Source organism: Cervus canadensis, chromosome 3 (assembly GCF_019320065.1).
Source record: "Cervus canadensis isolate Bull #8, Minnesota chromosome 3, ASM1932006v1, whole genome shotgun sequence".
In the NCBI taxonomy this organism is placed as follows: Eukaryota; Metazoa; Chordata; class Mammalia; order Artiodactyla; family Cervidae; genus Cervus; species Cervus canadensis.
The window spans coordinates 34,463,483-34,485,649 of NC_057388.1; positions in this window are offsets into that span (position 1 = coordinate 34,463,483).

The window sequence follows — 22,167 nt, forward strand, 5'->3', positions numbered from 1 at the left end:
CTTCTGCTAACTCTGGGGTTTTTCATTTCTTCCTTCTCTAATTGCTTTAGGTGTAGAGTTAGGTTATTTATTTGGTTTTTTTCTTGTTTCTTGATGTAAGCCTGTAATGCCATGAACCTTCCCCTTAGCACTGCTTTTACAGTGTCCCATAGGTTTTGGGTTGTTGTGTTTTCATTTTCATTCATTTCTATACATATTTTGATTTCTTTTTTGATTTCTTCTATGATTTGTTGGTTATTCAGAAGCGTGTTATTTAGCCTCCAGGTGTTTGAATTTTTAACAATTTTTTTCCTGTAATTGAGACCTAATCTTACTGCACTGTGGTCAGAAAAGATGACTGGAATGATTTCAATATTATCTGTATTTTAGAGATGAGGAAACTGAGACCTAGAGAAATTATGAAAATTGCCCAGTCTATTCAGACCAGGCAACTAAGTGTCAGAGACAGCACTGAAATGCTTTTCTTATTCAAGAGCCCCCTTCCTTTCATTCTATGCTAGGTTGCCACTTGAACACAATTGGTAAAATTATCTTCTAATTCAGTTGAAAATTACACACTAAAAATGTCTACTTCTTAGGATACAGAAATAGAATACTGCTGATAGAAGAAAAGAGAATGAGATCAGAGTAGTGAGAGAAACAGCACTGTTCTGTGAAGCTAGATGTAAGCCCAGAATAAAGGCAGAGAAAGAATGATCACTAAAAGAACCTAGGTGGAAGCTGATGGAAGTCTAAATAAGTTGTAATAATAGAGAAAAGGATGAGGGAAAATATTAAAAAAATATTTATGGGATAAAATTGGTGGAACTTTTTTGTTCATAAATTTGAATATTAGAAGAGGCAATAGTTGACAGTAATTCCCAGATTGTTTTGAGTTATTGAATAGATGATTTATTATTGATTGTATCTGAGTGTTTTGCTTAAATATGAATTACCTTATCCATATACACAAATTGAAATAGAATTTTCATGTAAATCCTAAACAAAAGTTAATGGACTTACAGAAACTTTTAATGTTTTCTTAAATAAAGCTTCTCATCTCATTGTTTAGTCTATGTTTTGGACTGAACATTTGTGTCTGCTAAAATTTATCTCCCCTCAGTGTGATATATTAGGAGGTGAGGTCTTTGTGAGGGAATTAGGATTATATGAGATAATAAGTGTGAAGCCCTTATAAATGGAATTAGTGCCCTTATTATACTCACCAGGCAGCTTGCTTTCTCTCTGCTCTTCCCATCATGTGAGAATAAAAAGAGATTTAGCCAGTTTGTAACCCAGAAAGGTTTGTCACCAGAATTTGACAATGCTGGCTGGTAGCTTGATTTTGGACTTCCTAGCCCCCCAAACTGTGAGAAGTAAGTGTTGATTGTTTAAGCCACCTAGTCTGTGGTACTTTGTTATAGCAGCCCAAGCTGACTGTGACAGTCTATCTTCTTTACATTGCTGGATTACAAGTCAATGTGAATGTAAAAAGTATTCCTTTTGAACATTCTAAGTTTAATTATCGTATCTCCAGTTCAAAAGCTGTATTTAAAGACTAATCTGTATTGCTTCTTGCACTGTATACAATTTTTTTCATAGCTTTGCCTTATAGTAGAATATTTACATATTCACTGTTAGAGTTAAGTAAGGTTTGTGCTAAAAATGGACATTGAGTAACTACATAGTTTGCTGCCTATGTCACGGATTTTTGTTTTGTTTGTTTTTGGATCCTCATTATCTGTATTAGAAATCTCCAGAGGAATATAATCACTAAGAAGTATACATAGAGAGGGAAAGAAAGATTTATTTGGGGGAATTGGCCCTCACAGCGAGAGCTGGCAAAATCAAAGTTCCAAAGAAGAGTTGAAGTTGCATTCTTGAGACTAAGGGCAGAATTACTTCCTTCTCAGGACTTCAGTCTCTTATCTTAAAGTCTTCAACTGATCGGACGAGGGTTATACTCACACTTTAGGGAGTATAATCTGCTTTACTCAAGGTCTACTGATTTTTTAAAAACTGCTTTTTGAAAATGAGTGAAACATTCTTTTTTTGTTCTGAAGTAGAGTTGATTAACAATGTATTAGTTTCAGGTATACAGAAAAATGATTCAGTTATATATACACATGTATCTAGTTTTTCAAATTCTTTTCCCATTTAGGTTATCACAGTGTATTGAGCAAGATTCCCTGTACTATACAGTAGGTCCTTGTTAGTTATCTATTTTAAACATAGCCAAGTGTACATATGAATCCCAAATGCCCAACACCCTTTAGATACTCTTCCCCCTTTACATACCTTTCCTCCACCACCCAGTAACAATAAGCTTATTCTCTCCAAGTCTGTGAGTCTATTTCTGTTTTGTAAATACATTTATTTGCATACTGATTTAAGTATTAATTACATCTAAAAAATACCCTCACAGCAACATCTAGACTGATATATGACTAAACAAGTGGGCATCATGCCCTCGTCAAGTAGATACATAAAATTAACTATTACATATCATCTTTCTTAACTCTGCCATTAGTTTACTGACATTGTTTTGCCTTTCACTCTAACAGCAAATGATTAGTTGCTTAATTGCTCTGATTCATATGCCCTTTTAACAAACCAGTACCAAAGTAATAACTTAGTACACTGCATTCTTTCTGATCAGAGACCAATGCATCAAGTCAAACCTGTTAGAACAAATTCATAATTAGTATTTTCTATTTGAATAGATGTTATGCCAATGTTTCCCTGAGATTCAAGAGAATCCTATTTTAAGCTAAATATTTACATGAGAATCATGAATTATATAAAACACGTTGGTCAAGATATTGTAATTTTAGGAATGTATACAAATAGTAGTTATCTGGGATAGAGAACCTAAAAATAACAGGGTTTTTAAAATAGGAAATAGTTATTTTTCTTACATAGTAATTCTTGGGCAAGAAAATATGATTACTTTTATTATATCTAAGAACTCAAATCAATTTTATTAACAAATAAAGACTGAGATGCTTATCGAATGTAACTAACACTGAAATTATATAATCAGATTCTAGTCTTCATAGAATTCTGTCACATCTGTGATAGCGTTAACATCTGATGATTTTTCAATTGTTTAAAGCAAGGAAAGTATAATTTCATTAAAAATCCTTGAAGAAACAGTTTAAAAATTAATATACACATTTTCCCAGGATTAATTGTTTATTGTGAAAATTTATAAGCATTTATATAAGTAAAAATTATTGTTAGAGTTGCTGTTGCTCAGTCATGTCTGACTCTTTGCAACCCCATGGAAGCAGCACACCAGGCTTCCTAGTCCTTCACGGTCTCCCAGAGTTTGCTCAAACTCATGTCCATTGACTTGATGATGCCATCCAGGCATCTCATCATCTGTGGCCCCTTCTTTCTCTTACCTTCAATCTTTCCCTGCATCAGGGTCTTTTCCAATGAATCAGCTCTTCACATCAGGTGGCCAAAGTATTGGAGCTTCAGCATCAGTCCTTCCGATGAACTGTCAGGGCTGATCTCCCTTAGGACTGACTGCGTTGACCTCCTTGCTGTCCAAGGGGCTCTCAAGGGTCTTCTCCAACACCGCAGTTCAAAAGCATCAGTTCTTTGGCACTCAGCCTTCTTTATAGTCCAATTTTCACATCTATACATGATTACTGGAGAAATCATAACTTTGACTATATGGACCTTTGTCAGCAAAGTGATGTCTCTGCTTTTTAATACACTGTCTTTGTTTGTAATAGCCTGCCTTCCAAGGATCAAGTGTCTAATTTCATGGCTGTAGTCACTGTCTGCAGTGATTTAGGAGCCCAAGAAAAATAAGCCTATCATTGTTTCCATTTTTTCCCCATCTATTTGCCATGACATGTTGGAACCAGGTGCCATGATCTTAGTTTTCTGAATGTTGAGTTTTAAGCAAGCTTATATTTTATATCACTTAAGTTTAAATAACTCAACTGTTGTAAATAATAATTTTTTTATTTCTTAATAAGATTGGTTAAGGGTAACATAATAACAATATATAAACACATTATTTGTTTCTTCATTCTTTTAATATCTTCTTTAGTAACATTTTCAAGCCACACTTCACCAAAAAATAAATTTTATGACCATCATAGCAGTTTATGCTCTTTTGTCTAAGGCCTCTATCACTCAGATTTCTTGGGAAATTTTTGTGCATGTATTTGTGGATGTACATATTTTCTGCTGGGTTTTGGCATTTGGTAAGTATATTTTCATTTTTCCCAATATACACATTATAAAAATACTATGCATTAACTTACCTAGTAATTTTGAACATCTACAGTAGATAAATAGGGGTTTTACTTTTTAAATATATTCAATGGTTATGTATTTGGGCGTTTGCCTTTAGTTGGAAAAAAAATCTCTGATAACCAGAATGCCCATTCAGTTTGATAAAGTTAAGCACAAACTGCTATTAGAGCCAAAAATATATAATTAACCTAAAGAATCATAGCTGACTACCTCTGTTGTAAAGTGTAAATAATGAATTGTTCTATTTCTTAATAAGACTGATTAAGGGTAACTTAATAAGAAAAATATATAAACACATTATTTGTTTCTTCATTAGTTTTAATAATTTCTTTAGTAATCTTTTCAAGACACACTTCACCAAAAACTAAAGTTTAAGAACATCATTATTTTTAGGTAAATTTTTAAAGGATTTAAAAAAAGCAGTTTTAAATCGTACATCATTTGCATTTTTTTATAAAATGAATAATTAGTTTTCCTTCCACAGGGTAAATACCTGACTCTAGTACATTTTAATCAGAGCCAAGAAATATTTTCAGAAAAGATTATATTTAAAATGATGACTAAGAAATTAATTTCCATGGTAGTCAATCTGTTACAAAATAACAGCAGTTGCTATGATAAGGGCATATCACAGCCTCATCACATTGAGAGAGATTAGGACAATATTTATTTACAACCACAAAATAAGTAATAAGGTTCTATTTAAAGATATAGCAGTTTTATGTTTGTAAAACTAATGTATGTTTGAGACAATTATGTTTAATTTTATACCAAGTGGTAAAGGCAAAAATGGTTTGACATGTGATTTCAAGAAATCAAAACATGTACAGGACTGCAAATCACAGGCTGACAGAACTGTCAAGCTGGAAACAGCATGTAACAGATTGCACACATCTTTCACTTTTCTCTAAGAATTGCTAATAATTTCAGGCACAGAGAACAAGTATGTGACAAAAACAAACATCAGAAAGCTTTCTTAAAGAAAATACATATGTTGCTTAAAATGTAAAGAAAATACAAATGTTGCATAAAGTGTAAATAGCATTCACATATTGAAACATTAACTATAGGAGTGAAACACCCAACAAATATTTGCTCAAAAATTAAAGAATCTTTATATAATTTTAAAATCTCTTAGTCACTATACCTAGGTTTGATCAATGCAATTCTTATGCCCTATGTACAATCTACAAAATACTATTCATTAATTCTTTTATTTATAAATAATTAGCATCTACTCTACATAAGGGATCACATTGGACACCTGAAATATATTGACAAACATACAGAACTTGCATTTATCAGGGGGTAACTGATAATAAAACATTTATGAGTAAATTATATAGCATATTAAAAAGTGGTGAGGAATGTCGGGAGGGGTGTTGAGGGATCACATGCAATATTTTTAAATTAATTTATTTGTTTTAATTGGAGGCTAATTACTTTACAATATTGTAGTTTTTTTTTAAGGGGTTGTTGAGAGGATATCAATGGAGCCACAAGAACTCATTCAGTAAACCTTTCTCTTGTTGAGAGAGCAAGCCAAAAAGATATCTAGAAGATATTGTAGACATTGGAGCCAAGATGCTAAGGCAAGGAAATCATGGCAGCTGGGGTGATCTGAGTGGGCAAAAGAAAGGTAAGAAGCACTGTCGAAGCGTGAAGGAAGCCTGGATGTATGTTGTATAGTAAGTCATGTTAAGGATTTTGGCTTTGACTTTGAATGAAATGGGAGACAGTTGGCACAGATCAGTGAGAATTGGAGAAGAATTGAATGGTGGCTGTTTAAGAGAAAGAAAGGAGTCAGAGGTGACTCCAAGGCGGTTTCTCTGTTGGTTTGTGTGCCTGTGTCTTTTAACCTGAGTATTGACGAACGGATTTCTTGGGTGGCTCTACATTCCAGATTCTTCCATCTCCATTTGTGCCTGTAATCCAATATAGTACAGCTTTTACTTTGAAAGTACTTAGTTTGAATGATAAATTATATGGTTTTCCTCTGGTCACTGAAATACTGACAAGAAGCAGAATTTTGAGGAAAGGTCAGTAGTTAAGTTTTGAAAATATTCAGTTTGATTTGTCTACAGGAGATGTGGATAGAAGGTTGAGTAGGCAATTAGATACAAGTCTTTCCTTTCTGCTAGCTGTATTGAGATATAATATAATTGATATACAGAACTATATAATTTTAAGGCCTAGAGCATAATGTTGTGGCTTATGTATATTGTGAAATGATGACTATAATAAGTTTGGTTACATCCGTGTAGCTCTCATATAGCTGCAAAAAGAAAAACTTTTCTATTTTCCTTTGTGATGAAAACTCTTAGGATGTACTTTCTTAACAGCTTTCAGATATACCATACAACTGTGTAAATTACAGTCATGTGGTACGTCACATCCCGTTTTTGTTTATCTTATCCCTGGAAGTCTGTACGTATTGAAAAGCTGGTCTTTAAAATATTCTTGTGAAAAATGCTGCACATCTTTCCTCTCAGTCTAATTCAATAGTTCTTTGCTTTTTGACTCTGTGGTAGTGTTTGTACACTTCAAGGGATTTTTGTTTAAAAATAACTCAGATGATGGAAAAAGGACTTTGAAATTTTGTAGCATGTGCTGTGAGACTGCCTCATATTTAGCATAATTTTAAGTGATATTTTTACACGCAAATCTAGAAAACTTGAGCGTTAAGGTCATTAGCATCGCTGGTGGAACATAAGACAAACTGTCAAAATATTTTGTCAAAACCTCCCAGTAACTTTCCAGTTAGAATAATATCTATGTTCCTTCCACTGCCCTATGGGGCCCTCCAAGTTGTGACACCAGTTACCTCTCTGACCGAAGCCCTGCAGCTCTACTCCTCACTCACTCCTGTCCAGCTTCCACAACCTCTCACTGCTCCTTAAACACAGAGTCTTGAATCTTTGCACTTGATTTTTTGTTTAGTCTTAAATACTATTCTTCCGTGTGGTGCAATGGTAAAGAATCTGCCTACCAGTGCAGGAGACACAAGAGACGTAGGTTGGATCCCTGCATCAGGAAGATACTCTGGAGTAGGAAATGGCAACCCACTCCAGTGTTCCTGCCTGGGAAACCCCATGGACAGAGAAGTCTGGTGGACTGCAGTCCATGAGGTTGCAAAGAAGTCAGACATGACTGAGTGACTAACATTTTCACTTTCAGAGAGACTAAATGTTAATTGTGGCTGCCAGACAAATAATATGAAGATTGTTCCTTTATAAGAGAAGTTTCAGTGTCATGATGATGATGAAAACTTGATTAGAGTAGGTTTAAAACAGAATAGGAAAGCAGATGTTATACACAGGTTCCCTCTTGATCTAGGGTGATAAACTTGAGCGATTCTAATAGCAATATTGCAACTTAAATCACTCTGAATATTTTCCTAATGCAAGAAAGTTAACTCTCTTAGATTAATAACTACTGATCTGGAGCCTCCCCTCCCCATAATTCCCTTTAAGTATTTTTTTTTAATTCTTTTTTACCTGCCTTGTTGAAGTGGCAATGTTTAAACTATCCTATAAAAACTAGGCAATAAGAAATTTTCTCATAAGTTAACCATAGACTTTGTGTGGTTCTTCACATCCTCAGCATCCTCTACCTAAAACCAGACTTTAGGGAGTAAAAATGTAAAAGCATAAACCATTGTTTTCTAGCCTTAAAAAAACACAGATATTTGATATTTTGTTTTATTATTATTTATCTTAATTTTGTCATTTTAAAATATAGATTTTGATAATTAATTTACAGTTTTGGAATAAGTTCATTTTTTGAAGAAATTTAGAGGAAAAAATGGGAACTGGGAAAGAATAGCAGTGAGTAGTGAGTAATGAGTAAGCCATTTTGTAAAAGACAAAAAGTTTGTATGATCTGAAGAGAAATGTGATTAGTAATTAAACCTCTTGGAATAAAAACACATGATTTCACAACCATGGTGTTATAAATCTAAGATTCCTTTTGAATATTTTTGAGTATTTCAGTTTGTTTAAACATTGTTGTTCAGTCAAATGCTTCAATAAGAAACAAATGGGTCACATATTGTTCATCTAATATTGTTTCAACTTTTGTACGATAAATGTTTAATACTAGTATGAATATTTAATAAGTTAAATTTCCAATGACAACATTGCTAGTCTAATAGATTTTAATTGAAAAGGCATTTTAATTGTTTGGGTTATTTCTTATAAATATTGAAACATATAAACTAATTTTGATACAGTGTAAAATCTGAATGATACATGATAACTAAATAAGGTGTTTCCAAGGGCCAAAGAAATATGTTCCATAAATTTCAGGCACTGTAGTTAATTTAGATGATGAAGAATGGAAAGATAACTGTTAATTGTAGGTACACATTTTCCCTGATTAGTATTTTCTTTAGCTCTTTATTTTTGTTACCTTTACTTAAATTATTTATGTCTTTAAACAATCACCACATGAATTGGTGCTGCTGCACAATTCAGTTACCACTAAATAAGTAGTGAAATATCATAAGAGAGTCCAAAAAAATCATTTACTTGATTTAAAAATGATTTTATAAATGCATGTTTTATAATTGAAGATTTTTATAGAAATATGTGTGCTTAAAAAATTATCTGAGAGCTACACAAAGCTGGTAAACAAGCACAAATAACTTCCAATAATTGCTATGCTCATTAACCTAAATAAAATAATTAGACTATAGAATAACATACAGAATTCATGTTCAAAAGATTTATAAATTGATGCTAATATTTACTTGCAGACTGACATTGACAAAAATGTTGAAACAAACCAAGCTTATTCATGTCTGCTTTAGCTATTCCTTTTGTCGTCTTTACTCCTTATCAACCCTTTTCCTACTACCAACCCTTCTGGCTACCACAAAACACTTTTGCCTTTTGCATTCCTTTCAGTTCATCTGTTCTTAATATTCCCCTAAATCTGTAGAACCTCCCTTCACGTAAAATGTCTAATAGTCTGTTTGATTTTTCACATATCTTTTACATACCTTTTACACATCTTTTACATACCTTACACATCTTTTACACATATCTTCACATACCTTTTAGTTGGTAATCAAATTGAAAAGGGATAGGTAATCTTATTTACACCAAAATGTTGGTTGCTTGGTGAATATTTATAGCTTAATAGCTACCATCAGTATTAACAACTCTATATTGTAGTTTAAAAATGATGATGCTGTAGAACATGAGAAGCAAATATTTGTTTCTTTTGTTTTGTGTATACCTTATTATTAGTGTCCAGGGAACAGAGAGATGTCCATGGAAAAGCTACTGTTTTCAGGGAAAGAGAAATCTTTATAGTCAAAGCAGACTGTTTTAGTCAGGGTTCTCTGGAGAATCAAACCAAAATTTTATACACATACACACACACACACATACATACACAATGTGTATATGGGCTTCCTAAGTGGCATTAGTGGTGAAGAACCTGTCTGCCAATGCAGGAGACAGACACAGGTTTGATCCCTGGGTCAGGAAGACCCCCTGGTGGAGGGCACAGCAAACCACTCCAGTATTCTTTCCTGGAGAATCCCATGGACAGAGGAGTTTGGTGGGCTATGGCCAAACAGTCACAAAGAGTCAGACACAACTGAAGCGACGAGGAGATTTATTGTGGAAATTGGCACATAGATTTGAAAGTCCTTGAGGTCTGACAGTACACTTTCTGCAAGCTGGAGAACCAGGAAAGCTGGTGGTGTAACAGAGTCCAGGTTCAGAGGCTCGGAACTCTAATGTCAAAGGACAGAAGATGATAGGCAACCCAGTTTAAGAAGAGGTATTAAATGCATGCTTCCTACATCCTTTTGCTCTATTTGGGCCTTCAACAGATTATATGATGCCTGCCCACACTGGTAAGGGTAGATCTTCTTCACTCTATTGATTCAAGTGCTGATCTTTTCCAGAAATACCCTCACAGATACACCCAGAAATAATGTTTTACCAGTTATCTGAACTCTCCTAGGTCCAATCAAGTTGACACATAAAATAGCCATCGTGCACACATATGTTTTCAAAACTAATATCATTTGTAGTCATGAGTATTCCCGTATCAGCAAGTCACATGTACTATTATTTAGTTACCTTTTAAATTTTAAGCCAACTCATTATTTGACTTTAATAAATTTATTTAGTATAGGAAACATATATCACAGTGGTAAATGAAAATCAGTCACTTGCCAAGTAGTAGATAAAGATGAAAATCCATTAAAATAAGGTAGTAAATATGAAAATTGAAAATATTATCCATGCACTACCTAAAATATGACAAACACAGAAAAAATGAAATAAGAATTCATCTACCCTCTCTCATTTATAATATAAACAGTCTTATGACAGTCTAAAATAGCAAATTAAAAGATCCTTTGATATGAATGCTTTTTTAAAACTTGTCTTATATCTCTGTCTGTAAATCTTACAGAAAAAAATGATAGTAAATTAAAAATTAACCAGAAGAGTAATTGGAGAGAGGGATAATGACAGATACCAATGAAGTTTGTAATATTAAAACAAATCATTGAGTGAAAACCCCTATACTCTACTAAAGAAAGAACTCAAATATGAACAAAAGTCTACAAAGAAGCAAATGGTTTGTATTGACTTGTACTTTAGAAATTTCAGGAGTTGAAAGCCGTGAATGAATTATTCTTGCTTCTGTCTAAAGCTAGTCCTTCCCACATGGATTAGGTGTTATCACTTTTCTGCTCAAGAATAGCAATCCAGGATTTTTCTCCTCAATCATCAATGCCTTATAATCTACTGAACCCTTTTCATCAACATTCCAATATACTGTGATCACTACTATCTGAAAATACAATAAAACAAAATTTAAAATCTTCTCTTGTTCTAATTCTTTATTACCATCTATCATTCAATTTCTTTGCTTTTAGAAGAGTTGTCCAATCTTCCCATTCTCTTAAACTCACTTCAGTGAGAGTTTTGTTCTCCTTGGTCCATAGAAACTAGTTAAAATCACCAATGACTTCCATTCTGCAAAGTCCAATAGCCAATTCTCAGTACTTACCACACTGAACACAAAACCTTGTGCAGACCAGGACCCTGGAGAAAGGAGCAGTGACCCCACAAGAGACTGACCCAGACTTGCCTGTGAGTTTCCAGGAGTCTCCGGCAGAGGCGAGGGTCGGCAGTGGCCTGCTGCAGGGTCAGCATCAATGGATGCAACAGTGTGTGCACAGGACCTTTAGAATGAGGTCATCATTATCTTCACCTCCATGATCAAACCACAGTTTCTTCTCAGGTCAAACAACAGGGAGGGAATACAGCCCCGCCCATTGACAGATAACTGGATAAAGATTTACTGAGCATGGCCACACCCATCAGAACAAGACTCAGTTTTCCCCTCAGTCAGTCTCTCCCATCAGGAAGCTTCCATTAGCCTCTTCTCCTTATACCTCAGAGGGCAGACAATGAAAAACACAATCACAGAAAACTAACCAAACTGATCACAGGAACCACAGCCTTGTCTAACTCAATGAAACTATGAGCCATGCCATGTAGGGCCACCCAAGATGGATGGGTCATGGTGGACAGTTCTGACAAAATGTGGTGCACTGGAGAAGGGAATGGCCAACCACTTCAGTATTCTTGCCTTGAGAACCCATGAACAGTATGAAAAGGTAAAAATATCTGACACTGAAAGATGAACTCCCCAGGTCTGTAGGTGCCCAATATGCTCCTGGAGAAGGGTGGAGAAATAACTCCAGAAAGAACAAAGAAATAGTGCCAAAGCAAAAACAGCGCCCACTTGTGGATGTGACTGGAGGTGGACGTAAAGTCCAATGCAGTAAAGAGCAATAGTGCATAGGAACCTGGAATGTTAGGTCCATGAATCAAGTTAAATGGAAAGTGGTCAAACAGGAGATGGCAAGAGCGAACATCAACATTTTAGGAATCACTGAACTAAAATGGATTGGAATGGGTGAATTCAACTCAGATGACCATTATGTCTACTACTGTGGGCAAGAATTCCTTAGAAGAAATGGAGTAGCCCTCATGGTCAACCAGAGAGTCTGAAATTCAGTACTTGGGTGCAATCTCAAAAACAAAGAAATGATCTCTGTTTGTTTCCAAGGAAAACCATTCAATATCACAGTAATCCAAGTCTATGTCCCAACCAGTAATGCTGAAGAAGCTGAAGTTGAACCGTTCTATGAAGACATACAAGATCTTCTAGAACCAACACTTTAAAAAGATGTCCTTTTCATTACAGGGGACTAGAATGCAAAAGTAAGAAGTCAAGAGATACCTGGAGTAACAGAAAAATTTGGCCTTGGAGTACAGCATGAAGCAGGGCAAAGGCTAACAAGAGTTTTGCCAAGAGAACACACTGGTCATAGCAAACACCCTCTTCCAACAACACAAGAGAAGACTCTACACATGGACATCACCAGATGGTCAATATCAAAATCAGACTGATTATATTCTTTGCAGCCAAAGATGGAGAAGCTCTTTAGAGTCAGCAAAAACAAGACCAGGAGCTGACTGTGGCTCAGATTATGAGCTCCTTATTGTCAAATTCAGACTTAAATTGAAGAAAGTAGGGAAAACCACTAGACCATTCAGGTGTGACCTAAATCAAATCCCTTATGATTATACAGTGGACGTGACAAATAGATTCAAGGGATTAGGTCTGATAGACAGAGTGCCTGAAGAACTATGGACAGAGGTTCGTGACATTGTACAGGAAGCAGGGATCAAGACCATCCCCAGGAAAAAGAAATGCAAAAAGGCAAAATGGCTGTCTGAGGAGGCCTTACAAATAGCTGAGAAAAGAAGAGAAGCAAAAGGCAAAGGAGAAAAGGAAAGATATACCCATTTGAAAGCAGAGTTCCAGAGAATAGCAAGGAGAGATAATAAAGCCTTTCTCAGTGATCAATGCAAAGAAATAGAGGAAAACAATAGAATAGGAAAAACTAGAGATCTTTTCCAGAAAATTAGTGATACTAAGGGAACATTTCATGCAAAGATGGGCACAATAAAGGAAAGAAATGGTATGGACCTAGCAGAAGCAGAATATATTAAGAAGAGGTTGCAAAATACACAGAAGAACTATACAAAAAAAGATCTTCATGACCCAGATAACCATGATAGTGTGATCACTCACCTACAGCCAGACATCCTGGAATGTGAAGTCAAGGATATGATGCTGTTAAAGTGCTGCACTCAATATGCCAGCAAATTTGGAAAACTCAGCAGTGGCCACAGGACTGGAAAAGGTCAGTTTTCATTCCAATCCCAAAGAAAGGCAATGCCAAAGAAGTTCAAACTACCACACAATTGAACTCATCTCACACGCTAGTAAAGTAATGCTCAAAATTCTCCAAGCCAGGCTTCAACCATATGTGAACTATGAACTTCCCAATGTTCAAGCTGGCTTTATTCCTTTAGTGATACTATCAAATCTCCTGGTTTAAATACCATGTTTACTCTAGGAATTTTCTAATTTGTACCCCTACCCATATCTGTTTTTCTCCCTCTCTCAAACTCCAAATTCATATATTCAAATGCTTATTTGACATCTCTATTTGGATGTCTAATTGCAGCATCTCAAACATCCTGTCCAAAACTAAATACATTATCTTCCCCCAAGTTTCATACTTCTGGTTACTAAAAATTATAGGATATTCTTGATTTGCTTTTTCTCAGATTCTACAAATAATTAGTTAGGAACTCTTTCAAAATATACCTTATTTCTAAAAAAAGCTGAGTTCCAGATTACCATTGTCTCTTTCCAGGATTACTACAATCTCCTCTTTGGTAGTTTTCTTACTGGTCAACCTATGTTGATTCAGTTCTCTTTTTAAAAGGAAAAAAAAAAAAAACACATTAATTTCACAAAAATAGAGCTTTGCTTTCAATTCATGTGCCTCATTTAATTTGACTCTGTGAAGTACTCAAGAGTTTCAAGGTCAACATAGTATTAGCCTATTCTAATTTAGGTGGAATGAGACCAGTCTTCTTGCTATTTTTGAGTATCCCTTTGTCCTCAGTTTGGGAAATGTTAAAAATGTATTTCTAAACAATACATTTATAGTGATTTTCCATAAGACATGCTTATCTAAAGAAAACTATTTGTCCTGTATAGTTCATACCTTCTTGTGTATCTAAGAACCTTAAGGTAGAGGTCATGTTGCAACAAGATGTAAGTTTAATATTTTAGAATATAAGCTAACCTGTGAAAGATATATGTAGCATTTGGTGACCTATGGGACAAATTGGGAGGCCCTATTGTTCTAGCACTATTAATAATATACAAATGCAATATAAATAAGCTCTTTAATTATTTACCACTTAATCTCTCCAGACTTATTTTTTTGTCTCCTCCACTCAGGTCTGGGAAAATTGAAGAAAATGTTTAGACCTGTTTCTTGGTTTCTGAACGTAGTTGGCCAAAGCACATAAAATATTCAAAATACAGCTTTATTTAAAAGTAAGGATGTAATAGGGATGTGCTTTTTAATTTTATTTCTCTCACCAAATGTTTCACATCAAATTACAGTTCTTTTACAAAGAGTCTCAATTCAGTTCTTTCCTTCCTTCCTCCTTCTTTTGAACAGAGTACTGTAACTTCAAGTCCTTCCATAGCCTCCAAAATGGAAAGAAAAAAATTACATTGTGGATATAAAAATACTTTACGATCAAGTGTGAGACATTTTGGCCAATTTAATATTGTGTCGTTTTCCAGAAAGCAATTGTTGATGAGGAAGCATAGCAAAGTGGTTGAGAACTTGGGCTCTGAACCCTGTCCTCATGCAGAACCGTCACATCTGCTCTGTGCTCCACTCAAGGTCAGTCCACTTTAGTCTCTCCACAGAATAAGGTAAATATTACCTTATAGCAAACTAATTATGGCTTTAACATTTAACTTTAGGTGAACAGAGATAAAAGAAATAAAAATGTACATTTTAGAAATCTCACTATGGTGGCTTAGATGATAAAAAATCTGCCCGTAATGAAGGAGACATGGGTTCAATACCTGGGTCAGGAAGATTCCTCTGGAGAAGAGAATGGCAACTCATTCCAGTATTCTTGCCTGGAGAATTCCACAGACAGAGGAGCCTGGTGGACTGTGGTCCATGGGGTCGCATAAAGTCGGACAGGACTGAGTGACTAACACTGTGAATACACCAAAAGTCTGAAAGAAATGCAAAGTGCTGTTTTTTTCTTTTGCCTTTCAGTAATTTTACAGTCCAGTCCTTGAAGAGATTTTCTTTTGCATGATTCCTATCCTATTATTTCTCCACTTGTGTTTATTTCCATCATTTTTATTTCTCAGTCCTCCCAACTATATGCAGATTCTCTATCATTTGCTTCCATGCAGTTTTCTGTGAACATAGAGAGGGGGATTGCAGATCATTTCAGACTGAGAACAAGATCTCTGACATCCTCCTATCTGGGTAGAGCTAGTGGTTTGCTGGGTTAATTAACATATTTTAGGTGTGGAATTTTAAAACAAACATACAAAAAATATATACATCTTATTTATATGTGTTCATTTACCAATTTTGTGATGTATAACCAGATCTATTTTTTGAAAATGTGTTCATTAAGTGAAGTTTTCATAGTATTTAATATAAAGTACACCTATAATCATCTAGGATTTTCACTTCAAAATTTGTTAAAGAGACTAAGAACTCAAAAATACTTACATAGCTGTTTGAATGAATAGTATTTCTATATTTTGAAACTTTTTCCTCTCAATTTTTTTTTTCCTCTCAATTTTTAATAGTCATTTCAACCATACTAAATTTGACAGCAATTTTTTGATTGGCTTATCTTTATCAAGATTTTCCAAAGCGTTCCATTAGTGGAAACTATATCTTTAATTTCTATTCTATTTGCATTCATATTTCATTGCTCTGCATATTAATTGAATTATGTTATTATGTTAACAAGTAAAATTGGCATAAACAACCTTGAGAAGTTAACACCTGACTTTCAGTATGAATATAGCTCTACAAGTGAGAAGAAATGGTCAGATTCTTTAATGAACAGCCTAATACCCTAGACCATTCAGCATATTGTATACCTCAGTGAAAAAATAGACCCTGCAGACTGTCAGTCAATTTCATGAGATGATTAAGGTGAGGTAAATTACAGTAGCTTTTGTTGGAATTTAACTGGATCATGATGTCACTAGTCTCCTTCTCCATCCTCATCTTACCTAAAGACCCCTTCTTCCAGTAAATTGTTGGAACAAAAAGAAGAGACCGTGTGAAGAAACTCCATCCTACAAAGTTCATTTGTACACCTAAAGTTAGACATGAGTCTTTTGTTTCAGCTAGTTTTATTGAGATTTAATTGACATACACTGATATTTCTGTAAACCTCCAGTGAGACAAATGTTATTCTCTGTTCTGTAAATTTTTATCTCTATATTAATAGACTCTTAAAAGTCAGAGTCCTGAGAAAAGCTATTCTGTATCTGTCAGGCTGCAAGCAACTTCTTTTACAAAACATGATTGAGCACAGGCAGCAGAACAGATATAATATGGAGTCAGATCTGTTCTTCCCATTGTGTAGGAAGAAGGAATTCTTACCACAGCATTGATCCTTATTCATCATGTCATTAATTTATGTTTTTGCAAATTATTGGTAAATATCCGCTTGAATTGTTTAAGTTGTACTTGTCGTCTTCTTAGCACTATAACTCATACTTTCTCTGCTCTAAACTTACTGATTTACTCTGTACTATGTGTTTCTATTTGTTTTAACTGCATTATAGAAAAATGGGATTAAAGGATGCTCATTTATATTAGTATGCTAGGGCTGCTATAGCAAAGTACCACAAATTGCATGACTTAAACATCAGAACCATATTGTCTTGCAGTTCTGGAGGCTAAGATCAAGATGTTAACAGGCCTGGTTCCTTCAGAGGGCTATGAAAAGGAGTAAGTTCCATGCTTCTTCACCCAGCTTTTGGTGGTTTGATGAAAATTGTTGTGGCTCCTGGCTTGTAGAAGCATCATCCAAATCTCTGCCTTCATCTGCCTGTGTGTATATCTGTCTCTTCACATGGCATTCTTTTATAAGGATACCAGTCACACTGGATTCGGGGCATATCCTGCTTGAATATGACCTCATCCTAGTTTAACTGATTATATCTATAAAAACCTATTTCTAAATAAGGTCACATTCAGCAGTACTTCTGAGGATTTCAGTATCTAAATTTTTGCAGTACATAGCTCAACCCATATTTTTATTATCTTTGCATACAAGACTATGTAGAGAAATTAAATAAATTAAATGTATAATTTAAACTAGGAGAAATTGTCATACATTTATCTAACACCTTCACTGTATATCCCATAAATGAGGTTAGGGCTTACATTGCTAGGACACAAGAATGAAATTCAAAACAACATCATGACCTAACAGATTTATACTTGGCTAAAAGAAGCAGATTTTTAAAAAGAATCTAAATTCCTCACTTACAGGAATAACTGCAAGTCTTCCTTCTGGTTTGTTTCATTTAGAAATATATTCCAGAGTTATAAACTTGAATGAAAATATACTATTATCAGTACCTTTAAATTACACATTCATAATATGAATTATCCATTTTTCATAGTTTATACTTTCATCCTGTGTGGATCTACATAAATAATTATAAAATTCTTTTCTAAAGTTCAATTTTATATATATATAAAATTTTCTTTCCCTTCTTCAACAATGTTTGTATAAAACTGACATTATCCTTTTAAAGCACAAAGTACTTTAGTGATCATTTTGGTTGTTTCTATTTACCATGCTAGAATTTTTATGTTTCTTTTTCATGTCTCAGCTTATTTTTCATATTTGCTTGCTTCCTCTTCTATTTGCAGTTGAAACTTTGTTTTTTAAGAGCTTTATATGTCAGTTACTCATTTTCATTATTTCAATAGGTTTCCTTATTATTCCTTTTATAGTGTGTTATCGAACTACATTTTCCCAGATTATGGTACATACAATTTTTATCTCTTGAAGTTATGATACACTGTATTTTTTAGACTTCTTACATAAATTTTAAAAGTAAAGAGACAATGATGAAAAGTAATGTAGAAACAAACATTGTATCAAATAATATAGTGTGGACTCCTTTGAAAATCAATTACAATTTTTTCAAATCACATAAACATAAATCACAACTTTATTATTTTAAATGTCTCATTTTAGTATTAACAGAATTACAGCTAATAAAATAGAGTCCCAATGAGCACTGATTTGCATCTTAACCCCCTTTAAAGATCAGCTCTTGTCATTATAAGTCAATCAAAAATCAAGTTAAGCCTCTTGACATAATTGGAAGTTTCTAAGTGATCTGAAGAACACAATTTTCTGTTACATATGTCAGAGCTGGATGGAAAAAATGCCATGGGAACAGAAAGGTCAAGGGCTAATCCACTCCAAAGTCATTAGAGATCGTATTTAAATTGCTTCGGAAGCTTCAAGGTTTTTTGAGCCAAATTCCCTACCAGGACAAGGTGCCTCTGACATGACAGCTGCTCTGTACAGGAAAGGAGGCAAGTTCCTTTCTCTGTCAAGATGAAATGGATCTTTTGGCTTTCCAAGTTTATTTTGTTATGCATATTTGTGTATCACACAACTTTAGTTAAATTTTAAAGCAGAAATGTATTCTGTGTTATAAGAGGAATTTTTTAGCTAAATGAGCCTACTTTAAATTGCATTTGACAAAACTGTATTTGAAAAATTAATTGTGGCATTGTGGCAGTTTACACCGTGCCATCATATTAAATATTGAAGGAAAGGTGTTCCCCATTTATCCTGAGTATACCACCAGCTTTTGAAGACCTAGGACTGCAAAGACATTACCTAGAGAATTCAGGCTACAATAAGAACATTTTTTTCATAAATCATCCAGATAAGATAATTATTTCATTTTCACTTAATTTTGGCAATGGAAACCTATTTTATTATAAGCATTGAATCATAATCATTTAAACTTGCTACATGACTACTATAATCAAAACCACATTGAACAAACATGTATACATATCCACAATACCCCTCATAAATTGGTGGAAAATTCACAATGTATACAGAAGTTCAATCACTATAGTATACACCTAAAATTTATATATTGCATATCAGTTATACCTCAATTTAAGTAATGAATTGGATATTCTTTTTATATGTATAATATGTCTCAAATATATTTTTAACTAAAAATTTGCAAAGTGAAAAAAATAAATGAAACTATTGATGATATCAAGTGTTGATTAAGCATAAGAAACTGAGAATCTTAAAAGCCAGTGGTGTAAATATGTATAAAGTTGCTAATATATATTTCTATAAAGATATTTGGTAGCTCTGGTAAAATGTGAAATATGCACACATTTGACAAAGCAATCCTACTTGTAAGATTTTCCCCTTCTGAAACAAATGCAATAGTAAATAAGAATATATTATAATAGTATTTATTACATCATTATTTAGAGTGAAACAGTAATGACCATTATTATAAAAACTGAATAAATTATTTAATATCCATATTATGGTGCTATTGCATTTTTAAAAACATGAGTTAAATCTGTAGATACTGACCTGAAAAGCAAGTAATTACAAGATGTTTAGAGGAGAAAAATGCAAATTGTGTTTTCATGTGTCCAGTGAGATGCCATTTTCTAAGAACAAAGTGGAGTTGCGGCAAGCAGTGGCAATATGTAATGGTGTGTATAGCTACAACTTAAGGACAAATTTATGCTATCTAAGTTTTAAGTCAAATCACATATAAAAATACCTGAACATCTGGCTTGGTTTAACACTCTATATTGCTGTCACGCAGACATTTTGTTTAAGTATTTAATGTTTCAGACAGAAGAAACATGGGAGTCACTTACTCACTTTGAGTTTACTGATTTTAAAAAGGAAAGTTCAAGTTCTAAAATAAGTAATAGGTGACTAGAAGTACTTCCTAAATTTCAACTCCCCTGCTAATATCCAGAAAAATTAATATACTTCCCTTCGTTAATATCTCTGATCAGAAAGGAAGCAGTGGAATAAGAGAGAATTTGATACACAGTCCAGATACAAATTGATAGTATGATTCCTGTATGTGAAGTTATCATTTTATCATTTCTAGAGTCATTAAATGGGATATATTTATAAGCAAATTCATGGTAACTAGATATGCTATTTTTCAAATAAATAAAATGGACTGAATGTTCCCCTCAAAATCCATGTATTGAAGGCCTAAGCCCCTAATATGACTGTATATGGAGATAGAACCTTTAAGGAAGTAATTAAGGTTAAATGAGGTCATAAGCTTAGGCTGAAATCCAGTATAACTGACAACTTTATAAGAAGAGAAAGAAAGAGACAGCAGGGATGTACATACACAGAACAAAGGCCATATGAGGACAAAAGGAGAAGCCAAGGAGAGAGACCTCCAGAGAAATTAAACCTTCCAACCCCTGGATCTTGGACTTTTAGCCTTTAAAACAGTGAGAAAATTAGTATCTGTTATTTAAGCCACCCACTCTGTGGGATTTTGTTATGGCAGCCCTAACAGACATGTATACATACATAATATACTATATAATAAAACCTGTTATATATGTTATCATACAATAAACAATTGTTATACACACACACATACATATACACCTGCTGCTCCTGCTAAGTCGCTTCAGTCGGGTCTGACTCTGTGTGACCCTATAGACAGCAGACTACCAGGTTCCTCCATCCCTGGGATTCTCCAGGCAAGAATGCTGGAGTGGGTTGCTATTTCCTTCTCCAATACACCTGCTAGGGTAGACTTAATGAAATACCAAGGTAGCCTAAAGAAATTTATTTTGTCACCATTCTGGAGTCAGTAGAGTAGATCAAGCTAATATGTTTTATATTTATATAAAAACTCAGAAATGTGTAAGGTTACATAAAACCATCTAACCATATTTGTTAAAAGATACAGTGTGATATTCATGTGGAAATCTGTACCCTAACCCATAACATCAAGGGAATGTTAAGATACATTGTACATAGAATTTGGACTTTCAAGCTATGAAAGAGGCCAACATTATACAATTATTTTCCTTATCTTCCTTCATCCACATCATGTTCTTCCAGCCACATCTGTTGTGAATGGAGAGAACGTTTGCTACAAATGATCACAGATTTATGGTCCTAGAAAAATTGAGAGGTCTACCAGGAGGCCAAGTCGTTTAACCAGCTGTTCCTGGATCATGTTTTATTACTTAGGATTAGACCATGATGATACAAAGCCATTTAACAAGTCACTGGCTCCTCAAGGAAAGTGGAAACTTGCTTAAATGATCATGAATCAACCACTCTAATAAGGAATTAAATTGCTTTGGAAAATCTACTGGGAAATCCTCACTGGGGATAGTTATAAGGAAAAAAAACACATGGCAGAATGACATTTTTGACAAGGACACATGACAAATCATTTTTCCTGAAGAAATATTTTATAAAGCAGTAAGTTTACCTAGAGCAAGGAAACATGGTTATAGTAAAAAGAACACTAGACAGAGAAATTCAGCATCTGAAAACTTGTATCTCCAGATCATGCAAGCTCCATAAGGGTGATATCACCCCTAGGGTAGGAGCGGGAGCAGTTGATTCTTGGGGAAAGTGAAAAAAATTTAGAAACTGTAGTGGTTTGTGGCCCTCCAAAGGACCATAATATATGAACAGTATATCTGTAGTATTACAATTTCATGGTGGTGGGGACGGGGGTGCAATTAGGAAAAAGTAGGCTACAAATGTTCCTTAGAGAAGTGACTGTTAAAAAAAAAAAATCAGTTAAGAAATGTTGCTCTAAGTAAATTGTACCATGTATGTGTGAAGATAAAGACCGAAAGAGCTGGACCTATCAGCTCCGAGCCTCTTGAAAAGGAAACTTGACTACCCTGAA